The sequence below is a fragment of the Pinus tabuliformis genome, chromosome 5_2 (assembly GCF_031772625.1).
Source record: "Pinus tabuliformis cultivar Carrire ecotype Pingquan chromosome 5_2, CPIR1, whole genome shotgun sequence".
Classification (NCBI taxonomy): domain Eukaryota; kingdom Viridiplantae; phylum Streptophyta; class Pinopsida; order Pinales; family Pinaceae; genus Pinus; species Pinus tabuliformis.
The window spans coordinates 105932443-105955374 of record NC_142306.1 but is presented as its reverse complement, the minus strand read 5'-3'; positions in this window follow the sequence as shown (position 1 = coordinate 105955374).

Sequence of the window (22932 nt, the reverse complement as noted above, 5' to 3'; positions counted from 1 at the left end):
CTATAAAAGAAATTAAATCTCACAATCATTAGATGGCCATTCCAATAGTGTATGAGGATGGAAAGTGAAGAAGCTCCATATGCAAGCAAAACTAAATCTTCAAATCTTCAATTATAAGCTCCAAATTCTCTATTAAAAACATGAGCATTTCTCCAACTTTACACATGCCTTTAAACGAAAAGGATCTCCTATTTATAAAAAATATAAGAAGCTACCCTATTTAATGAGGATCCACTAAAATATCATATAGTTACAACCAAATAGCTCATCATGAGACACATATCCCCTAGGTGTCTCATAGAGTTCTAATCCAAATAAGAAATGATGAGACACCTCATAGAGTTACAATCCAAATAGGACACATGTCCTTCTTTGACCTTTATCCAAATCTCCTTTGAAGGGAATTTGAATTTGAGCATTGGAGGCCACATAAGGGTGCCTTGGAAGCTTCCAAATAACTTACACATGTCATGAAACTCAAGCCACATATAGATACATGAAACTATGTTAATTTCCTAGTTTTCAATCATAAATTCACTTTAACCACATAAAATAAATAACTTTGGTAAATAAGGATCATAACCCATATATTTATGAAAATGGTGGCCAATGAAAGGTCATATGGTTATGGAGTTGTGACATGTGAGTGAAATGGTGGCGATAAAAGTGAAAGTGGATGTCATTTTAAAGACATTTTGGAGGCCTAACATACCCCCAACTAGAGTAGTTGCATGTCCTAATGCAAATATTGCATTAATTCCTTTGATTTGCTCGCAACGCCTTTGCTTTTGAATAAGTTTGATGTCCTTAAACTTTGCATTTGAAAATTTTATATATTTTTCGAAGTATTCCTTGTTATATATTGAATTGCAACATGTTTGGTTGGTTATTGGTTCTTGTGTTTCAATACCTTGTTTCTTTTTGTTGCAAAAAGATTCATTGAACATATTTAAGAATGCATCTTTAAAATCAACCATATAGGGTGTTCATAATTTAGGCATTATTTTCAAATCATATAACTTTTTGAACCATAATGCAATCATAATTGATTATGACAAGTATGTTAGGATGAAATGAAAATGTGTGATGGTGTATGATATATGAATATGAAATGATGTACCTCCCCCCCAACTAAAGATATGACAATGTAAAAGAGGAAGTGAGGAATTTCCCAAAGTTACAATTTTAGTATTCTAAGGAATTACATGACTAAAAATTAGAAAACCACATACCTTCAGTTACCTTCAATGTGCATGAGTTATGGAAATTGAAGAGTGTGGCTACTTCTGGATCATGGAATGAAATGTAGAATTCATCTGCTTCTTGGTTGCATAAATGGTGAATGAGGTTGTGAAGTGGATTCTTTATTTCTGCTGCTAAATTTTTTGTCTCTACTACAAAATGCTGAAATGATATAGTCTTCAATTGCTATAAAACGGATGGTACAACTCTAATCATGCGAATAAATGTGTCGGTGTCGAGCATGAAGAGAGTTCATTGGATTACCTACCATTGATGAATTTTGTTAACCAATACGAAGCATACTCGCCATTAATGTCAACGAGTTCCAAGGTACCTAAGTACATCTTGTGAAGGGCGAATAAATGATTCAATGTCGAGCCACCTGCAAGATCTAACGATCAAGGGACATTGATGTATTCCCATGATTGTTGGCAAGAAATCCTGTCAGTAAGGCATACAAGCCTCAAGGTATTAATGAGGACTCTAGCCCTAAACCTAGATAGTGTGTCGATGTTGATATGCCAAGGCTTGTTAGAAGGAAGGCCTTAAGGTATCCTCCATCATCTAACGTGGTCTTGAAACAATGGTTTTGAAGGACTATGAATGGGAAATTTTGCAGTGGATCAAGGTTTATTTAACGAAAAGGAAAATGACAAGTGAATGGAAAGTAAAAGGACAAATCAACATGTAAGCGAGCTGAATGTCTTTATGAAAATGGGTTATGAATTAGTGAATGAAAGGCAAGAAAATATAGTTTCTATGAAAAAAATGAGTAGTAAAGGAAAATGAGATGAGAATTTTATTGACTGATTAAGTGAAATGCAATGCGACTACAAAGGAAATGAGATTAAGGTTTTACTGACTGAAGGAGTATGGATGTAATGGAAACATTGGTATCTGAAAGTCTTGCAATTGTTGGATCTAATATGCATTAGCATGTGCTCATTCATTGATGTTTCATCTCTGTTGCTGCTCTGAACCTTTTCTTGGAAAATAAATGTGGTCTTTGAGAGACACTATTTGCTTATGGTCATCTGTTCTTCCTCCTGGAACCTGCAGAAAAGCTAGTACTTCTTCTCCAATGGATTCTAAAGTTATCAAAATAGAGAGGTGATCAATATCTCTATTAATGACATTTACATAAAAAAAAAAAAAATAAGAATCAGTACTACTAAACAAATTCATGAAAGAAAACCAAGAGAGTTTATACCTGTGTCGAAAGTAGTGCCTCAAGTTTCCTGTTGTTTTTTTCAGAAATTTACTTATTCTTTACTGTTTCAAAATCTGATAATAGCTTCCTCATTTTGTAGATCTCGTCGAGATCTTTCCAACGATGTTGAATCATCGAATTCCTATGTTGTATGAGAAAGTTAGACTGTTTTGAAATTTTTATGAAACAATGAAAATTGTCTTGTAAAATGTGGCATGGGAACATGATGCTACAATGAAAGATGATGTAAGTAGATGAAATGGCATGTTGATCATGAATTTCTGGTTAGAATTCATTGTTTGACAAAAAAATCATTGAGTTAAATGCATAGCTGCAAAATTGTTTTCCAGCTGCAGAATGTGCACAATTTCTATAGCTAAAATCATGAACAAACAATCCAAGTTAGTAAATAACCAAAAATGAATTCAAAGAGCAAGAAAAAAAGTTGTCTCTTTCAAATTTTTTTATATTTTTTTTTGTTTAATTATTTTTCTTTTAATTTTCTTTATAAAAAAGAAATTATAATAAAGAAAATGATTTTTTTAAATTAATTTTTTTTTATTTTAGTTATAAAAAAGAAATTATAATAAAGATTTTTTTTTTTATAAATCATGAGACACATATGTGTCTAAAATCAACTTTATTAACTCAGATTGGACTCTTAGACCTCATGCCATGTGGAGCAGAGTTTGTTATTCGTTTGGATTCTTTTAATATCAAATTTATTAAATATAATTGGACTTTTCGACCACATGCCATGTAGAACAGAGTTTTTTATTCACTTGGATTTTTCTGCTTTCAACTTGCTATGTTAAAATAGTTCAAAACAAATCATTTTTCCCTCACGCAATTTGCAAAATAGAGATCTAAAGAACCATGAATTTATCCCAAATGGTTAGGAATCTAAGGGAATGGTTTTGGGTTATTAAATTCATCCCATTTGCAAAAAAAACCCATGTCCCATTTTTTTTAGATTCAGCCTGGTTTTATCAGAAAATGCATTTTAAAATAGGGAGTCAAGACAATTTGGCAATTACGTTTTCTGCAAAAATCAATTTCGATTTCTCCTAAATTGTTTCAAAATTCAGCAAATATTTCATAGTTTACCTAATTGTACCCGTTCCAGAGAAAACCCATGTCTCAGTTTTTTCAGATTCACTCTGGTTTGCTCATAAAATTCGTTTTAAAATCAGGTGTCTATGCTGTTGCGTTTTCTAGAAATATTCCCATGATTTTTGATTTGCAGGTTTTGAAGGTTGGACTTGTGGCTGCATGGATGTCTTCTAGCAAAGGAAAAGAGAAGATCTAATTCTTGCATTATAGAGGTAAGTTTTTTTGCACATGGATTTGCAAGTCTTACAGTAGCTAAATAATTTTTATGATATACTAACAAAACAATTTCTTTTTCTGATCCTCTAGGTCACATGAAGTGCAAAAGGAGAGCATACTTGAGAGATTTATTTTTTAGCATAGTTAAGATTTTATCAATCGATTCTTCTGTAAATTTTGCAAATATAAAATGAAAAGGCTTGATCTCATACCTTGAATTATCATTCGTGATCTTCACTTGTGCTTCTTGTTCGCAACCATTTGTTTTATTGCAAATTTTTCCTACTAAGGGTTAGTAGATGGGTGGTTCTTACTGCACCATAAAACATCAAATTTATCATAAAAAACTATAAAAATTTATTTTTATTTTTCTATCTATCTAAAAACCATTTTTTATTTTTTATTTTTTAAGTATATTCATGCTTCCAATGAAGCCATTTACGGATTAGAATTTTTGAAATGCTCATATCCCAACTTGAAAAATATACATGATTGTTTGTAAGGATATGCGAAATCGACTTGACCTTTCGATTTGTCGCAAGGATCTCTTGAAGAATTGATGAATATTGTGGTGTAATTGCTTCTTAATACCATTCCTCAATGTAGTCTTTAGGCTGCATTCTAGATCCTATGTCCATAAATTGTTAGTAAAAACAAAACAAAATAAAATATGCTCTAAACTGAAAGTTACTTCCTATGCACACTTCCTCGGCAACGGTGCCAAAATGTTGGGGCAAAGTGATTTCCTGTCATTTAATTTATCAACCCGAGGGTTTCGTAAACTTGTGAAACATGCGTGCACTGTATGTGCTATAAATTATTTTTCAGTTTAGATCAATCTAACTACAAAATAATGAAAACCAATTCATCTAATATATGAAATCAAAAACAACTAATGTATGCTTAGTTACTCCAGCATTAAATTATGAAGTGTTACCTTCTTAAGATGATGTTTAAGAAACTATTTATACTTTAACTTCTAATGTCCTAGAAAAGCAAGTAAAGTGTGTAGAAAATAACTCAGTAATCATATGTATGAAATATTCAACCATTCAATCTTGAAATATGATTAAATCAATTTCTTAAAATGATCTTGACGAATATCAATTAATGCAATTAAATGAGGATCTTAAAAGCAAATATAAAAGCATGGAAAAGTAAAGCTCAATGATTGCATAGGTTGAACATTCAATCACCCAATTTGAAGTCACCTTCTTGGCCTAATCCTTTATTTATTATACAATGAATTGGTGGTTTGATCTAAGAAAGTAAAGAACAAAACATACAAGGAAACTAATTAACTATGAGCCCTTGCCTCAAACTTAATCCAATTAGAAAATACATAAATCTTCCCTATTGAAATGTTTTTAGAAAAGCAAAGATTACATAGTCATTCTAAAACTAATACTAAGAAAGCAAATGAACTTTAATCTATAAAAGCAATTAAATCTCACAATCATTAGATGGCCATTCCAATGGCATATGAGGATGGCAAGTGAAGAAGCTCCATATGCAAGCAAAACTTAATCTTCAAATCTCCAAGTATAAGCTCCAAATTCTCTATTAAAAACATGAGCATTCCTCCAACTTTACACATGCCTTCAAAGGAAAATGCCCTCCTATTTATACAAAAGCATAATAAGCTACATTATTTAATGAGGATCCACTAAAATCTCATATAGTTATAACCAAATAGCTCATAATGAGACACATATCCCCTAGGTGTCTCATAGAGTTCTAATCCAAATAAGAAATGATGAGACACCTCATAGAGTTACAATCCAAATAGGACACATATCCTTCTTTGACCTTTATCCAAATCACCTTTGAAGGGAATTCGAATTTGAGCATTGGAGGCCACATAAGGGTGCCTTGGAAGCTTCCAAATAACCTACGCATGTCATGAAACTCAAGCCACATATATAGATACATGAAACCATATTAATTTCCTAGTTTTTAATCATAAATTCACTTTAAACACATAAAATAAATAACTTTGGTAAATGTTGACACCTAATCCTCAACGGATGGGTGAACTGGAACGTGAACAGTCATCAAGAAGATGAACTGTTCTGTCTCCTTTTTGTATATAAACAATAGTTCTCTAATGAAATAACATATCAGTTTTTCTTTAGCTTATTCTGGAGTTACCCTGGCCTGACATGGTATCAGAGCACAGGTCCCAGGTTCTAAAAATAATTGTAACTCCTGCCTCTGTCCTGAGCACTGCTCAGTCCTGAGCGCTGCTCTCTCCTGAGCGCTGCTCTGCCCTGAGTGTCATTGATTCTCTGCGCATCATTGATTGTCTGTGCCTCTGTCCTGCGTCTCAATGATGATTCTCTGCGCTCTCTGACTAACATGAACGCCAAAGACTGCGCATTGTTTTTATGAACGTATCTTACCGTTTTAGCATCCATAAGCACTGAGCTATTCAAACGTTACACATACAATCGCCTCAATTGTTTAGCTGAAACATTGGGCGGATATCTTTGTGAAAAACGTATTGCAGGACGATCCCTTGATCTCCTCCGAACGATTACACACCTTGTATTTCCATCTGATCATCTTTTCGCAAGACACCTTCTACCAATCCGCTCTGCGCCTCGGTACTGGTCTTCACACTCGTAGGTTTTGAATAGCACAGAGTCTCCGCGTCCATGAAGCACTCAAGAACCAGTTTTGATAAACTGTAACCCTGAGCTTGTGATCGACTGTATCCATGTCCGAACCACCCAAGAGCGTGTTGAAATTCGTATTGGAAAGTAGAGAGTTGGAGATGGTCACATCGGTGGAGCCCAGAATTATGCTGTGGACCGAGGCATGAATGGGAAGTTGAGTACAGCGATTGCAGACATTTTGGAGTCCAAACTATCAGTGGACAAGTCACGCTTTTATATCAAGTTTTATGATGCACAATCTCAAGTTTTACTTTGGTTTCAGAGGCTTCACATTTTAGAAATTTGCGTGGCGGAAGGTTTTGGCTCTAGAGAATTTCATATAATCATAGATGGTTGATGCAAAATAGCTCACATGGACTGGACATGGAAAGCATTTATAAGTTTCATAACATTTTAGCATAGCTTATTTAGTCCACATTGCATTGTGTTATAAATAATGTTTCATATACTCAGAAACTTTTGCACCAGATTCATATTGCAAGACCTGTGAAATGAATAGAAGTGGCATTCGTAGATGTTTTTCGAAAGGCTCAGTAGTAAATGTCTTATTAGATAGCCAATTTAAAAATATGGCGACATGATAGCACTGTAATTTAATTGAGAACAGTTTTGTCATCATTTATTATTTGAGAGCAGTTCGGATTATGTTTGTCATCACTCATGACCGCAAGGATATGAGTGTGAATGTTCGAATGGAGTCAAGTATTGCACAGTTTATGTAAGCAGTCTTTCAAAGCAGTCAAAGTATTGTGCAGTTTTCAAAGGGTTTATTTATCATTCTGAGTATTGCGTTGTTCTTCAAAGTATTTATATATATCAATCAAAGTGTTTGATATTACGCAATTTATTACACAGTTTTCTTTTGAATGATAATGCTGCATTGAAAAGTTATCATTTCAATGCTGATGCCTCTAGCAAACATTAGAGGGATTTGAAGGCTGTAACGTAAGGAAAGATTTTTTTATCAGCAAAGATAATTTTTTTACAGAATGCATTCAATCATCTCTATGGTCGGAATAGTTCTCACTGGCAAGGAGAACTATTCTGAATGGTCTCGGATGGTAAAACACACCCTCATCTACAATGAGTTGTGGAAAGGAGTGTGTGTCGGAGAAGAAGACAAAGACCCTGTGCAGCCTACATCAAATAAAGAACTTATCATTTGGGACAACAAGAACAACAAAGCCTATGCATTGATCGCAGCATCTGTAAATGAAGAAGTAAGTCGTCATATTTCATCCTATTCCACTGCCTTTGAAGCTTTACAAAAGCTGAAAGAACTCTATGATTCACATTCTGCACTTGAAGTTGTTCAGCTCATGATTAAACTCTTCACTCTTGAACTGAAAAATAATGATCCCCCTGCTCTTGCATCTGAAATAAAGTCTATAATGCATGATATTAAATCCACTAAGGTTGAGCTGGATATCTCTCTTATTGCCTTTCTCAAAGCACTCTATCCTACCTACTCCAATTATCTTGAGTCTTTACAAGCAAATGGAAATCTTAAAGACATAACTTTTGAGTCTCTTGTGAAAAAGTTTGCTGAAAGAGAGAAATCCTTTGGAAAGAAAACAGTCCCTGAATCTTCTGAAGAGACTGTTTGCCTTGCTCATAAAGAAAAACATCCTGCTCAAGATTCTACAAGAGGAAGAGGTGGATGAAGAGGAAGAGGAAGATACTTCAGAGGCAGGGGGGGCAGACATTCTCAAGGAGAAAAGGCAGATCTGCATTGCATTCGCTGCAAATGAAATGGATCACATGATGCTTCTACATGCAAGCTACCATGAGACAAAATTGAGCAGAGAAGAAACCAGCAAAAAGGTAAAACTGATGACACAGACAAAGGTAAAGCACCTGAATCCGCTCACTATATTGAGGCACAATGTAACATTAGAGTAAATGAAGATTTGTTTAATGCTTCACTTGCTTCTTCGAAAAATGATTGGCTGCCTGATTCAGGAGCAACCTGACATATGACTCATAGGAAAGATTTTTTTGAAGATTTCACTGACAATGTTGATGGAGCAGTATATTTTGCAGATCAATCAAAAATCAAGCCATCAGGGCTTGGCACAATCAGGCTTAAACTGCCTGGTCTTCCAGACTTTCTTCTGGATCATGTTCTATATCTCCCAAAGCTCAAGAGAAACTTGCTGCCCCTGGTCCACATCCGCCAGCAAGGTCACTCCATTTATATGTTTGATGGCAAGCTTGAGGTAAGAAAGGCATCTGACCACTCACTTGTCATGAGGGGTATAGAAGAAGAAAGACTTCTTAAACTACAAGGAACTTCTCCTCATGCACAACATTTCTCATATATTTCGCATCATGAAGAAGGTACACTTCCATCAAGTTTATTATGGCATGCTAGATTTGGACATTTAAACTATGACAGTCTCCGCTTATTAAAGAAAAATGGTGTTGCTGGTTTGCCTACAATTCCTAGAAAACATAAGCAATGTGATGCTTGCATTCTAGGAAAGCATAGCAAACAGTCTTTTCATGATTCACATTCAAGACCACATAGGAAGCTTGAACTCATTCATTCAGATTTATGTGGTCCAATGCCTGTTCCTTCTGCAAATGGAAATAAATATATCATGACATTTATTGATGATTACACCAGAATGTGTTGGGTTTATTTATTGAAGAACAAATCTGACGCTTTTCAAACATTCAAGAATTTTCATAAGTGGATTGAAAATGATGCAAAATCTCATATTGGGTCTATTCGCACTGATAATGGAAAAGAATATACATCAAATGAATTTGAAAACTATCTTCGCCAACATGGGATCAAACATCAAACAACTGTACCTTATAATCCCCAACAGAATGGTGTAGCAGAAGGAATGAATAGAACAATCTTGAATATGGTATGATCCATGCTTTTCTTCAAAAATGTAAAGATAATGTTTTGGGCTGATGCTGTTCTATGTGCTACATATATAAAGAATAGATGTACATCTAGTGCTATAAGAAACAAGACTCCTTATGAATTGTGGTATGCACATGTTCCTTTGGTAAAACATCTCAGGATCTTTAGTTCCACCTGTTATGCTTTAATACCAAAGGTACATAGAAACAAACTTGGTGCTAGAAGTCGTAAGTGTATCTTCCTGGGGTATTCAAACACCTCTAAAGCATACTGTCTCTATGATGAAGTAAATAAAAAGTTTGTTGTATCTAGAGATGTCATTTTTCTTGAATCATCCAAATCTGACAGTGTTGTTGAGCGGCAACTTGATCGCTTGGATAGATTCACAAAAATGAAATCATTTCAAGAGTTTGAGAATCAGATTCCACATCTTGAAGGGGGGATTCCTATACTAGATCAACATATGGAATCTTCTTCTGAAGAACAATCTCCCTTGCATGAAACTCCAACACCGGATGATCCTTTAAGTGATGTAATTGATAGAATTGGGAGACTCAATCTTGATTCAGTCCCAACTCAATGAACAGAGCAGCCTGGACCATCTCAGAAAGGTCCCCCAAAGTGGCTGACAAAGACACTTGAAAGTGTTCATCCTGATGAAATTGGAAAAACAGGAACCAGAAATACAAACCGACAAGATGGAGGTGATGTAGATAACTCTAATTCACCTGTTGATATGGATGTTACTTATGACTGTGAATTGAACTTGTCTACAGATTTTGAACCAACTTCCTTCAAAGAAGCTTCTTCTCATGATGAATGGAAAGAAGCGATGCAGAAGGAGTATGATGCCCTCATAAAGAATGGCACTTGGAAGTTGGTTGATCCTCCATTTGGAACCAAACCAATTGGCTGCAAGTGGGTCTACAAGAACAAGTACAAAGCTGATGGCTCACTTGACAAGCACAAAGCTAGGCTTGTGGCAAAAGGTTTTGCACAGAAGGAAGGGGTCGATTATGAGGAAAATTTTGCCCCCACAGCAAAATGGGACACCATCCGGACACTCTTTGCACTAGCTGCTCAGAACGGTTGGAAAGTCCATCAAATGGATGTAAAAACTACATTCTTGAATGGAGATCTAAAAGAGAATGTTTTTATGTCCTAGCCTGAAGGATTTGCTGTGAAAGGACATGAACACAAAGTATGAAAACTTGTGAAGTCCTTGTATGGCCTCAAACAAGCACCACGAGCCTGGTATGAAAAACTAACTGAGCATCTTCTGAAACTCAACTTCAAACATTTTGATCTTGATGATGCAACTTTATTTGTCAAGAAAGTTGGAAAAACAGTTGTATATCTTGCGGTATATGTAGATTATATTTTAATGACAGGGAACAATGAAAGCTATATTGCATCCATAAAGAAAGAATTAGGAAAAAGTTTTGAAATGACTGATTTGGGCTATGTTCATTACTATCTTGGCATTGAAGTAACCCAACATCCAAAATCGATATTTCTTTCTCAAAAGAAATACATTGGAGATTTGTTAAACAGATTTGGCATGATAGAGTGCAATCCTCTTTCTACTCCAATGGAACAAAACTTGAAGCTCACATCTATTGAAGGAAAGGAATTTGAGGATGCAACAAAGTATAGACAGCTTGTAGGAAGTCTCATCTACCTCACTACTACCAGACCAGACATTTCATTCGCTGTTGGAATCCTCTCCAAGTTTATGTAAAAGCCTTGTGAGGGACATTGGTCTGCTGCAAAAAGAGTTCTAAGGTACTCGAAGGGAACTCAAGACCTTGGAATCAAGTATACACAGGTGGACGACTTCAACTTGATTGGATACTCTGATTCAGACTTCGATGGAGACAAAGAAACTGGGGTATCTACTTCAAGATATGCTATGAGTCTTGGATCAGGAGCTGTCTCCTGGAGATCATGCAAACAATCAGTACCAGCAGATTCCACAACAGAAGCAGAATACGTGGCAGCAGCTGAAGCAACGAAAGAATTTGTGTGGCTCAGGAAAATTCTTGAAGATTTGCAGGTAAAACAAATACAATCAACTCCACTCATGATTGATAACACCTCTGCAATAAAGTTGGCCAAGAACCCAAAGTTCCATGATCGTACTAAGCACATCAATACTAAATATCATCTGATCCGACATCATTTTGAGGCCAAAACAACCCATCTCCGTCATTGTTCCACAAATGAGCAAATTGCAGACATCTTCACCAAAGCGCTTGGAAGAGAAAAGCTTGAGAGATTCAGAACGATGCTTGGACTCACCAACATCCCTTCAGATTAAGGGGGGGAATGTTGACACCTAATCCTCAACGGATGGGTGAACTGGAACGTGAACAATCATCAAGAAGATGAACTGTTCCGTCTCCTTTTTGTATATAAACAATAGTTCTCTAATGAAATAACATATCAGATTTTCTTCTGCTTATTCTGGAGTTACCTTGGACTGACAGTAAATAAGGATCCTAACCCATATATTTATGAAAATGGTGGCTAATGAAAGGTTATATGCTTATGGAGTTGTGACATGTGAGTGAAATGGTGGCTATAAAGGTGAAAGTGGATGTCATTTTGAAGACATTTTGGAGGCCCAACACCTACCATTGAGTGGAAAAACAAAGAAGCCAACGAGTATGATGGAAGAAGAATGGGATATTCTCGACAAAAATCTACTGGAAAGAATACAACTATTTCTAGCAGCATCGATGGTGTTGAGAAAAACACTAAGAGGGTGGGGGGGGGGGGGGGGGGGGGGGTGAATCAATATTTTAAAACTAACTTAAACCTTTTAATTTCTTATTCATATTTCTGTACGCTGTTGTTATTAATTAAACTAGCATATGTATGTGACTATGATGAAGGAAAACAACATATATCTAGCTAGTTATATTTTCATATATTTCATCATCTGTTTTACTTTAGCCAATGTGTCATTACTTCATTAGCCTTTAATTGAATAGTAGTAAGAATAAAATAAGCCATCACACATAAGCAACACATCAACACATGAGGGCACCAGGATTTTTAGGTGGAAACCTAATGTGGGAGAAAACCGTCGTTGCCATCATCTATGTCTTCATATTTTATTATAAAGGAAAACATATTACAATATTTTACTTGTGAAAAATCATACAGTACACAAGAACCCACCTGTAGAAGGCTACAAACCTTTGTATTTCTCCAGCACCCACTGGAAGGGAGCTCCAAACCCTTGATATCATTTACCGTCACCCACCGGAAGGGAGCTCCAACCACATGACCATATTTTCCAACTACCACTTGAAGGAAAGCTTTGACTTCCTTACTGAAGACTCCAACCCTCAACACCTCTATGGGACATGTTTCATATTATTTCATACTGGATCCACCTAACTCACAACATCAAATATGTACACCACTTTTTATCATATTTTCAAAATGGACCCACTACCATCATTTAAGCCCAATACCAAATAGAAATACTAAAACCAATTGCTTTATCAAATCACTAGTCATTGATCCAATCAAATCACTAAATCTCTACCATTTCTTATGATTGAATCAAAGAAATCCATAATAAATATTAACAATCAGATAAAATATACATTCATCAATATACCAAGCCAAACAATGTTACCCATCACAAAACCCAACTGCATACCCTGATCAATCATACATCATATTATATATGCTACTATTCTTAATCATACCTATGTACATACGTGCTTCTCCTCAAGCATAACCACGTATAGATCTCAAAACACTGATATCTAAATCTGAATCACTATCAAACTAAATTAGTCATTGAAACACATGTTGAACCCATCACATATCACTCAATCAAATACAGATAATCATAGAGTAGCATCATCCCTACTCAATATATCATTTCATAAACAAGTCATCCCAACCAAAACTATCGAACACAAATTATCATGAGAGAGACATCATTGATAGACAACAACAAACATAACAAAACTGTTTAGGCATCAATAAAAACTCATACTGCAAAACCCTAGCATATGTGCATGACTCTTATAAAGGACTTTCATATATGTATGTTCTTTCTCATTCACCACACCTGTGTACAGATCTATCCATACTGCAGAATATACACATGACTACCCAAAAGTAGATCCACATATGTACATGACTTCTCAATGGAAAACCAACATACAGATCTATAATCAATGAGTGATATCTTGGCTGCACAATACCACATCTTTCAAACCCAAACCTTGACATACAAAATTGTTACAAACATATATTATAATATCATCATCATAGATATATCAAACCATAAACATATTATTCAATATATGGTAATTTCAGATCTATTCGATCTTATCCATATCTATGCTCCCTAGTGCACTCCTATTTCATATTAATCCATTCATAAATAATCCATTATATGCACACTCTAACACTTGATCTCCATATCCTTATATAGTGTAAGCCTTAGCCAATACCTTAGGAAAATCCCTTATTAATGTCGATGGTATTATTTGATAGGATGAGATATCTGTTTCCATGCTCATTACTATAAGACAATACCATGGTAAAGACCCCTGGTATGACAATACCATGGTACAAAAACTATAAGAAACTTTTCTTCACAAGACCTGCATATGTACGCAACCTTTATTCACAGGACCCGCGTATACTTTACAACTTCACATTTATTATTCTTTTATCTCTAAACTGATATTCCTTTCTCTATCTCACCCGTAGCATCTGCATAACCATTATGTTGACATGTTTATCAAGTAGGTTTCCATCAAGGACAACACATTAATCATAATGCCAACATTCTCCCACTTTGGACTTGATGGAAACTCACTTGGTGTTTACCCACTACTCCCTATAGATACTTGTAAACACATATGTAGACATACTAAGCTTCTCTCCAAGCATTCTTCTCCAAACACCAAGCTACTTTCCCCCTCTGACATCAAGAGAAAAGGGATAACCAATGAAGATTTCTTTCTCCCTTTGTAGAGACGATCACTATAGGTATGATCTGTGGAATATGAACACTGACCATGCTCCCCCTAAGCATTTACTGAATATTCTAGAACTTTTTTACTAAAGTACATGACTCTATGACTCAACCAAGTATGACCTTCACTAACACCAAGGACTCATGCTTACGTCAATCACCCAACGTAGTGGGGTTATCTCAACATTACATCAAATGCCCAAAATGGGATTACATACATAATTGACTTGACCCTGAATAGTTCAAAGTTGACTAAATATTACAATGATTACATCATGGGTCTTTACATGACCTTGACACCAAGAGACAAATATAACATTTATGACCAAAACCAAAGACAAGGATCTCAACCACGAGGTAGCAAGACCATAATAGTCATCATAAGATATTGAAACATAGATAGTATCATTATGAACAACAACATGCACATCCTCATCATCAATATGCAATATTAGACAATGTAGCTTCAATATCATCATCATGTGACCAAGTATGTAGCATTACCAAATTGTAACAACAACATAAGATTGCTTTGTAGAGATCGTTATCTACTCATTCTTTTTACCTCATCAAGGTCAACTTGCTATTTCCGTTTGTAGGAGGATCATCAATCCACGTGCATCAAAGAAATATATATCTTTTGCAGCACAACAACATATATCTTCATGCACAAATAACATATGTGAGAACCAAGAGTATCATCTAAGGTAAGATAGGAAAATGGAGCATCAATCCTCATCCACATTAATATGTAACTAAATATGCAATGTCTCCAAGCATCACCAAATAGTTGTAGCAGTAGTATATCAATAACCATCCTATTAGTGTCATCATATGCATGATATTCCATGACATAGAGATAGAAATATGTAAGAATTAATCATCATCAACCAATCATAGCATGATATTGTACGATCAACCTATGTTATTATCCCATATCCTTTATCTCATCAAGATCAACATGCTTTATATATGATGAACCAAAATCCTCAAGAAACATACCATGTGTAGCATATCATGTACATGTATCATCACCATGTAACATATGCGAGAACCAAGAACAACACTATATGCCTCATCCATATCTACACCATATGCAAATTATGCATCGTTGAAGACATAATGACAACAACATATAAGAAGTGAGTGAAAATCATCATCATCAACTAATGTAATTAAGGACAATGGCATGCATATCCTCTTCATGTAGAATTAACTCCACTAAGTGAAACTTTATCCCAGAATTTATCACCACAAATGAAATAATAACAACATCATATGTGTCTTCAACAACAACAACTACATATCTGTTACCGGGAAAAGTGTCTATTTAGAACTGCTCTATCCCACTAAGGTGTGACAACTGCCTTAGAAACAAACAGAGAAAAACTACTTTTGTATTTCCTTTATGAACTATAGATAGAGAGGAATAGAAAGAACTAACCTGTGTCTTGCGCTAATCCTTTGATCCAATCCCTCTCTTCTTTGACAGCCTCCAGCTACCTGCTCCCTTACTTGCCCAGCTTCACCAAGTACCTGTAAGATCACAGAAGAGGAACACTATACAAAGACATGGATCTATATTCATGAACAACTTAGGATCAGATTTAAGTTAACCATACAAATGTAACAAGCATCAAGGATACAAAAGCATGGAGGAAAAACTCAAATAATTTTTATTGATAAACAAGAATAGATCCAGGAGGAGTTACAATCGATGGTTCCTGACCCAGCATCAATCTCCCAGCAAAGAAGCCCCTCTTCACCTCAAACAAAGCATAGATCACCCAATACTCTGATGTTTGTCTCAAAACCAACAACAATTCCTTACAATATGCAAAATTCCAGCCTTTGGATATCTGGGATGAGGGATCCATATATAGATATGTGTAAGGAGGATGAGTCAGCTTGTGATTTGATTAGTGTCTTCTCTCTGTCAGTTCTTGCTTCCACTTGGAGACTGAAGGCCTCTTACTCATCCTTGCTCGAATTCAGTGAGGCAAGTGTCACAGGAGAAGATTCTGGAAGCTTCCATTGTCTCTCCACCTCGCGGAATGACACTGCCATTTGTCATTTCTTGCCCAATGCACCCTCATAGTGCATTTAGGTGTGTTGCAACACACCTAGCCAGTGTATTTAGGTGCAATGTAACGCACCTAGCCAGTGGAGCAGCTGAAATGATCCTGTTTTGACTTATTCTGAACAGTTTCTGGTGGAGAACTTCTGGGAGAAGCTATAATTTGTTGACCTTGTTCCTTTAGGGGATAGAAAAACACTTTTAGGGACTTAGGAGCCCTTGGTTTATGGACATTTCATGCTTGGAGTTGTAAGGCACAAAAATGTATATAACGGTTGCCCCCTAAAGTATGAGGCCGTTAACCTTTTGGTGTCGGGTGAAATGCTTTATTATGAGGATCCGAAGTTCTTTCAATGCTGGGAGGAGACCTATAATAAGATACAATACAATATATTATCTTCATACTGTTTTTCATGATCTAGCTGAGGCGGGCATTCCCATGCTCAGCTTTATAAATTTATTTTCATGTACATAGGACAGACAATCATCTGATTGTAGACTGATGATTCTGATAGAGCCACCATCCTTTTGGTAGGATGATTACCTGTGCTGCAATGCTGTACATTTAATGTCTTTATTTCCCTGAATATATATCGCAACCTGGATGGATGAAACTAGATCCGGGGTCTTCAATCTCATCCGATCTTCACTCGAAGTACAAGTCAATCCATGTGAGAAATGTTCTGAAGTCGAACATGGAAAGACATCGCTTGATTACCAGTCAATGATGTAAACTGTTAACAAGCGTGAGAGGAATCACCGATAATGATAATGACCCTCAAGGTACTACAGTACAATTCACGTGGTGTGAATAAAGGACTTGGCGTCGAACACCAAGCAAAATCTTTCGGTCGAAGGCCATTGATGTAAACCTGTCGCCGAAAGTGAGAAACTTGCCATTAAGGTGCAAGCTTCAAAGTACTGAATGGGGTGTTCCTAGACCAACTTCTTGGATAAGGAGCTGATGTCGACAAGACGTGATCCATCAAAGGAGGGTCTTAATGAATCCTGCATCAATGACACGGAACAGAGAAAATGATTTTGATGGAGGTGAAAACGATCTAATGATATACGGTTCAGGGTGGCGGTCATGAAAGAATGGAGTATAATGTATGGTAGTGGGTGAGACACAGGTGGCTTCTCTGGATGACTTCTCTTGAACATGTCGGCGACACTGATGTGATGTATTGGTAGCATTAACCCCAAATGTGGATGGTATGGTGTGACCATGGCGATGTGGCCGGTGAATGAAACAACCCAACCCGACTCGGACACGGAGTGGAAGTGTCATGTTCAAGAGCGACTTGCTACCAAAAAAGATTCTTTGATTTTTCTTCCCAATTTTTCCCCAGTCATTGCTGACCAGTACCTCTTTATTTTTGTCAAGCTTGAGGAGGATAACATATGCTTGTTCTATAATTTGCCCTTCGGGCAAACCCATCACTATGTTTTAACGAGCCTAGCGATAGTGAAACTTGTTCTCGTCTAAAGACATGTTTGTCGCTATTAATCTTTTTAACGAGTTTAACAACAAATATAACACGGTCCTTTTCAATTTTAGAGAGTCTAAAAAAGTACGTAAAGGTAACTCCAAAATTCCTTTTTCATCATCTAATCCCTTAAGTCCGAAAAAGTCTAAAACAATACAGAAGGGATGAATTTTCGATAGTTTTAACGAGCCAAACAAAACAAGCGCTCGATCTTTTTGTGCAATAATCCCTCAGGTCCAAAAATATTAAAATCTAGAGGAGGGATAGCACTTCTTGTCCGTTTAACGAGCTGGAAGGCCAAGGACTCAGCAATCTTTTCATATTTTACGAGTCAGTTGAAAAGAGCTTAAAGAAGACTCGTCTTTTGAGGAACGAGTGATAAAATGGGTAGCAGCTGATTCCAGGTAAGGTTTGGAATTTTCCAATCATGGCAGTGTCACAAGGATGGCTAGTGAAATCACTCTTCGCAGCTATTCCTCAAAATGGGTAAACAATCAAGTGGAGGTGAATGATCGGCCAATGAAAAAGTGGAGGTGACGGTGCAAACACGACGAAGGCTTTAATGGCTGAAGTACTACATTCACGGTGGTTATTTACCGGGGAATAGTTCATTTTTTAATGAGCTTAAACGCGGGTGGAAACATTTTCTCATGTCTTATGTTTATTTTTTAACGAGCTTGAACTATGTGCTAAAACTGCTCGATGTGGGTTTATTTTTTAACGAGCTTGAACCTTGCAGTAACACTGCTCCTGGCAGGTTTATTTTTTTTAATGAGCTTGAACCCTGCAGTAACACTTCTCATGATAAGTTTGCATGCCCCCAACATAATAACGAAAATCGAGGTGCATGCCCCCCAAGCATCATTACATTCAACTCGTTGGTTGGAATGAAGGTTTACCTTGGAGATCTTCGAAAGACTCAACTTTGATTTTATGAGATCGTAATCAAAGACTCGATTTGGAAATGGAGTCGTTTCATTTTTTAACGAGGTCGACACGAGATAAGAACCATCCTCGGCATCCACCGTATTTACAGTATTTGATAGAAAATCAAAAACTGAAGGATGATTAAGGTTGCTGGAATAATCTTCGTGGTAATCCGGAAGATGGGAGTGATGGTGGTAATCTTCCCATGGTGCCTCTTCTTTCATCATTGATTGAATGATTCCTTCGTTTGTAGAATGTACATGTGACCAAGGATTTGAAGAGGTGCCATATTCCTTAGACCTATCTATCCAAACACTCGATGAGCATTGATTTGGGGTTGCCCCCCAGGCCAAGAAAATTGATTGCTATAATATTTCTAAAATGGCGATGATCCATGCTGACAAAGATTCTTCATATTGTAGGTTTCCACTGTGGCCACTTCCACCAAATTACTCGGAGGCGGTAGGGCAAAAGTACCCATTAAGGCAGGGTCTTTTAGGAGGCCTACTCCAATATTTTGAAGCGAATGGTTGCTTCCATGGATCATTGGAATGCTTCCCGTAACTTGTGCACTGTTGGGGAGAAATGTTTGTTGGTCGACGATTGTAATTCCTCCTTGGAAGGGAAATGCAATCTTCCTGAAGTAGGTCGACACAACTGTGGCCATGGAATATATCCAGGGCCTTCCCAGTAGGATGTTGTAATCGAGGTTTCCGTCGATTACTTCAACATCAATTTCTACTGTTTTGCCCCCTAGTTCAACTTTCAAGTTACTTAAAATCCCGTATGGAGTGTATGATTGTCCATCAAATGCTTTTAACATTGTTGAAGATCGCGATAAGGGTGCGGAGCCTAAATTTTTCCAGCAACTCATCGACATAATACATGTAGATGCCCCATCATCAATAATTGTTCGATGAACAGTTTTGTTGAGGGCTTTCACTTGAATAAGGAAAGCTAGTTGAGTTGGTAACTGAGGGTCATATCCTTTATGAACAAAGGCCACAAGATTGGAATCCATTGGGTCAATCCCACCTATTGCTGATAATAAAGCTTGCTCTTGGGAGAGGCAATTTTGCGGTACCTCAAGTGTCGACATAGCGGACGACGATTGGGCCAGGTCCTCTATTATATTATAATTCTGTGCTATTTTTGCACGAGGATTAAATGTCGATTTGTGTACTACTCCCTTTGGTGACTTTATCATTTGTTCAGGAATGATGGGTGGCACAACTTCGGTCAAAGTTGTTGTCGAACTACTAGGTTGTTCATTAGCCTTGTTATTCGACAGCTGTGGATTCCCGTAATCTTTATTCCTTGTCAAAGCATCATTTTGCTGCTTTGAGATAGACAACATAATCACTTGGGATCAGTGTTATAGACATTTTTGTGCCTTACAGCATGAAGCATGAAATGTCCATAATATAAGGGATCCAAAGTCCCTAAACATGTTGTTCCTACCCCTAGAGGAACAAGGTCAGCAAACCACAGCACTGAATAAAAGTTCTCCACCTAAAAACACTCAAAAACAAGGCAATTCTGGATCATGTCAACTGCACCACTGAGCATCTGCGCTGAATGTCAACTGCTCCACTATCTACCTGCGTTGAATGTCAACTGCAAAGAAGGCTACCTGCACTGGACGAGTTTGGACATGTGGCACAGTCATTCCTCAAGGTGTCAATGCCCAGGAAGCTTCCAAAATGACACTTGGATCAGGGAATTCGACTGGTGATGAGTAAGAGGTTCTAGATCTCCAAGTGGAAGCAAGAACCTCCAAGTGGACTCAAGAACTGAAGAATAACTGAAGTGAGAGAGGACACTAGTCAGCTTCATGCCAGCCTCAAGCTGACTCATCCTTTCTCCAAAACTCCTATATATAGATCTCTCTCATGAGGTCTAGGGAGGCTGGAATCTTGTGAATGTAAAGAATTGCTGTTGGTTTGAGTTTAGAACTATTGGGTGATTTGCTTTGAAGGAGGTGAAGAGGAGATTTCTTTCTGCTGGGAAGGTGATGCTGGATTGGGCCTCTTATGGTTGTATCACTTCCTGAACCTTACTTCTTCCATTAATAAAGCATTTGAGGTTCTTCTATATGCATGTGTCTCAATGGTGTGTTGTTATACTTGTATATTTGATTTATTCTAATCCTTGAATCAATTATGAATGTATGCTTTTTGTAGTTTCCCTCTCTTGCCATTTTGCAGGATCTTGGTGTAGCTGGGCCAGTGAAAGAGCAAGGAGCTGGGGGCAAGCAGCAAGGAGAGAAGATTGGATCAACCATTAGCGAAAGACATCGATTAGTGGATCTCTTTCTCTCCTCTTTTACATCTCATAAAGAAGTAATCTCAGATAGCTTTGCTTTGATTGTTGCTAAGGAACTATCACCCTTAGAGTGGGATAGGGTCATTCTGTATTGGATACTTTTCCCAACAACAAATTGGTGACTCCGCTGGGGACCGTATCTTGTTGGTTGTTTGTGTTTTTGCTATTCATTTCCTAAACACAGGGAGTACCGAATCAAACTGCATTTGGATCTTTCAAATGCAAAGTAGAGGGAAGCTACTCTAGCTCAGTTTCTGGGCATGTTTATGATTTGAAGAGCTGATCCACAAGGACTCTGAACAGCTCTTAGTGATAGCTTTTCATCCTCCTTTGTCATCCTCTAATGTGTACTTGATTGATAGCTTTGATTTGGCCAAAAACTGTTGATTTTTGAGCAATCTGTAACCCAGAAACCAAGAGAAACGAGAGTTTCTCTCTTCATTGCAGGCACTGTGAAGGCAGTCTGCATTTCATCGCAGGTCCCGAAGGGGCTACCTGCGCTGAATGTCAAACTGACAGTGTTCTACCTGCGCTGAACCAGTTAGGTCTTGTGCAACTGGGGTTCTCTGCTTTCTGTTGCCCTGTTTTCATCCTTGTTTTTGCAGCCTGTTATCAGTCAATGTACCTATCTGAAACCACTTTTCTTTGCCACTATTCCGCCTCGGTTGTATAAAGAAACTGTATTTGTTCTTTGTGTATTTCTTATATCATTTGCAGTTTCCCATAACGAAAGTGAACTAGTCTTGTTGTGGCCTCTTAGATCTAGACCTGTGATAAGTGTCGTTTTGATCTTAAGAGTTAGTTTGTTTGCTGTTCATAGCTGATTGAGCTTTTGATTTCGTCATATGGTTTGAATTTATGTATTTCTAGTGTTGAAACAAGTAAATCTTAAGGTGTCTTTTGATTTTGGACAAAAGCTTGTTTGCTTTCACTTGAAATTAAATTCAAAGTTATACAACAGCTTTCTTTTTGTAGTACACCAACATTAAGAAAGAGAAAAGAAATACCTGCATTGTGCATGTGCATTTTGATAGCTTGCATGTTGATTTAGGAAAAAGTGCATTAGTGTGTGCTCTATGATCTGTGTGAAAAGATGATGTCTTTCTTTTCCCTCAGTAGTTAAGATTTTCATAAGTTGAAAAGATTGAAAAGATTGCTTCTCATCTTTAGACTGCATTTAGGAGTTGTATCATACATCTCGTGGTGATCCATAAAGGCAAACTGCTAAACAAGATCAACCTAAAATGAATTGAATTTACATAACAAAGCTTTGAAACATAACGCAAACACATAGAGGTCTAAGCTAGAGACGTGTTCCGGCGTCGTTAAACGTGATATCTTAGCGTTGAGTGGTTGGGTGATTCCTCCACGGTGAAGCGATAAGTATCAATACGGACTTGTGCTCCCACGTACCGTCGCGTATATATTGGGAGACCCCTATAGGAACAAAGCCTTTATCCATAGGAAGCCGTGTCGGCCGCCCTACTGATCGCAATGCAGTGAACACAGCATTCACGAAGATCGACCACCCGTACCGTAAAACGTATTATGTGGTTTTGCGAAAGGTTTGGCACACCCTCTGCCTAGAACTCCAGAGTAGTTTCTTTTGGCCTTTTTCAAACTCTATAACTGAAAATGTCCATCTGAGCATTTGTCACTTCGGGCTCGTTAAAACATCGAAGGAGACTAGAGTCATCTTTAGCTTTTTCTCGACTCTTAAAAAGTGAAAAAGCAAGTTGTGTCTAAAGCGTCATTATAA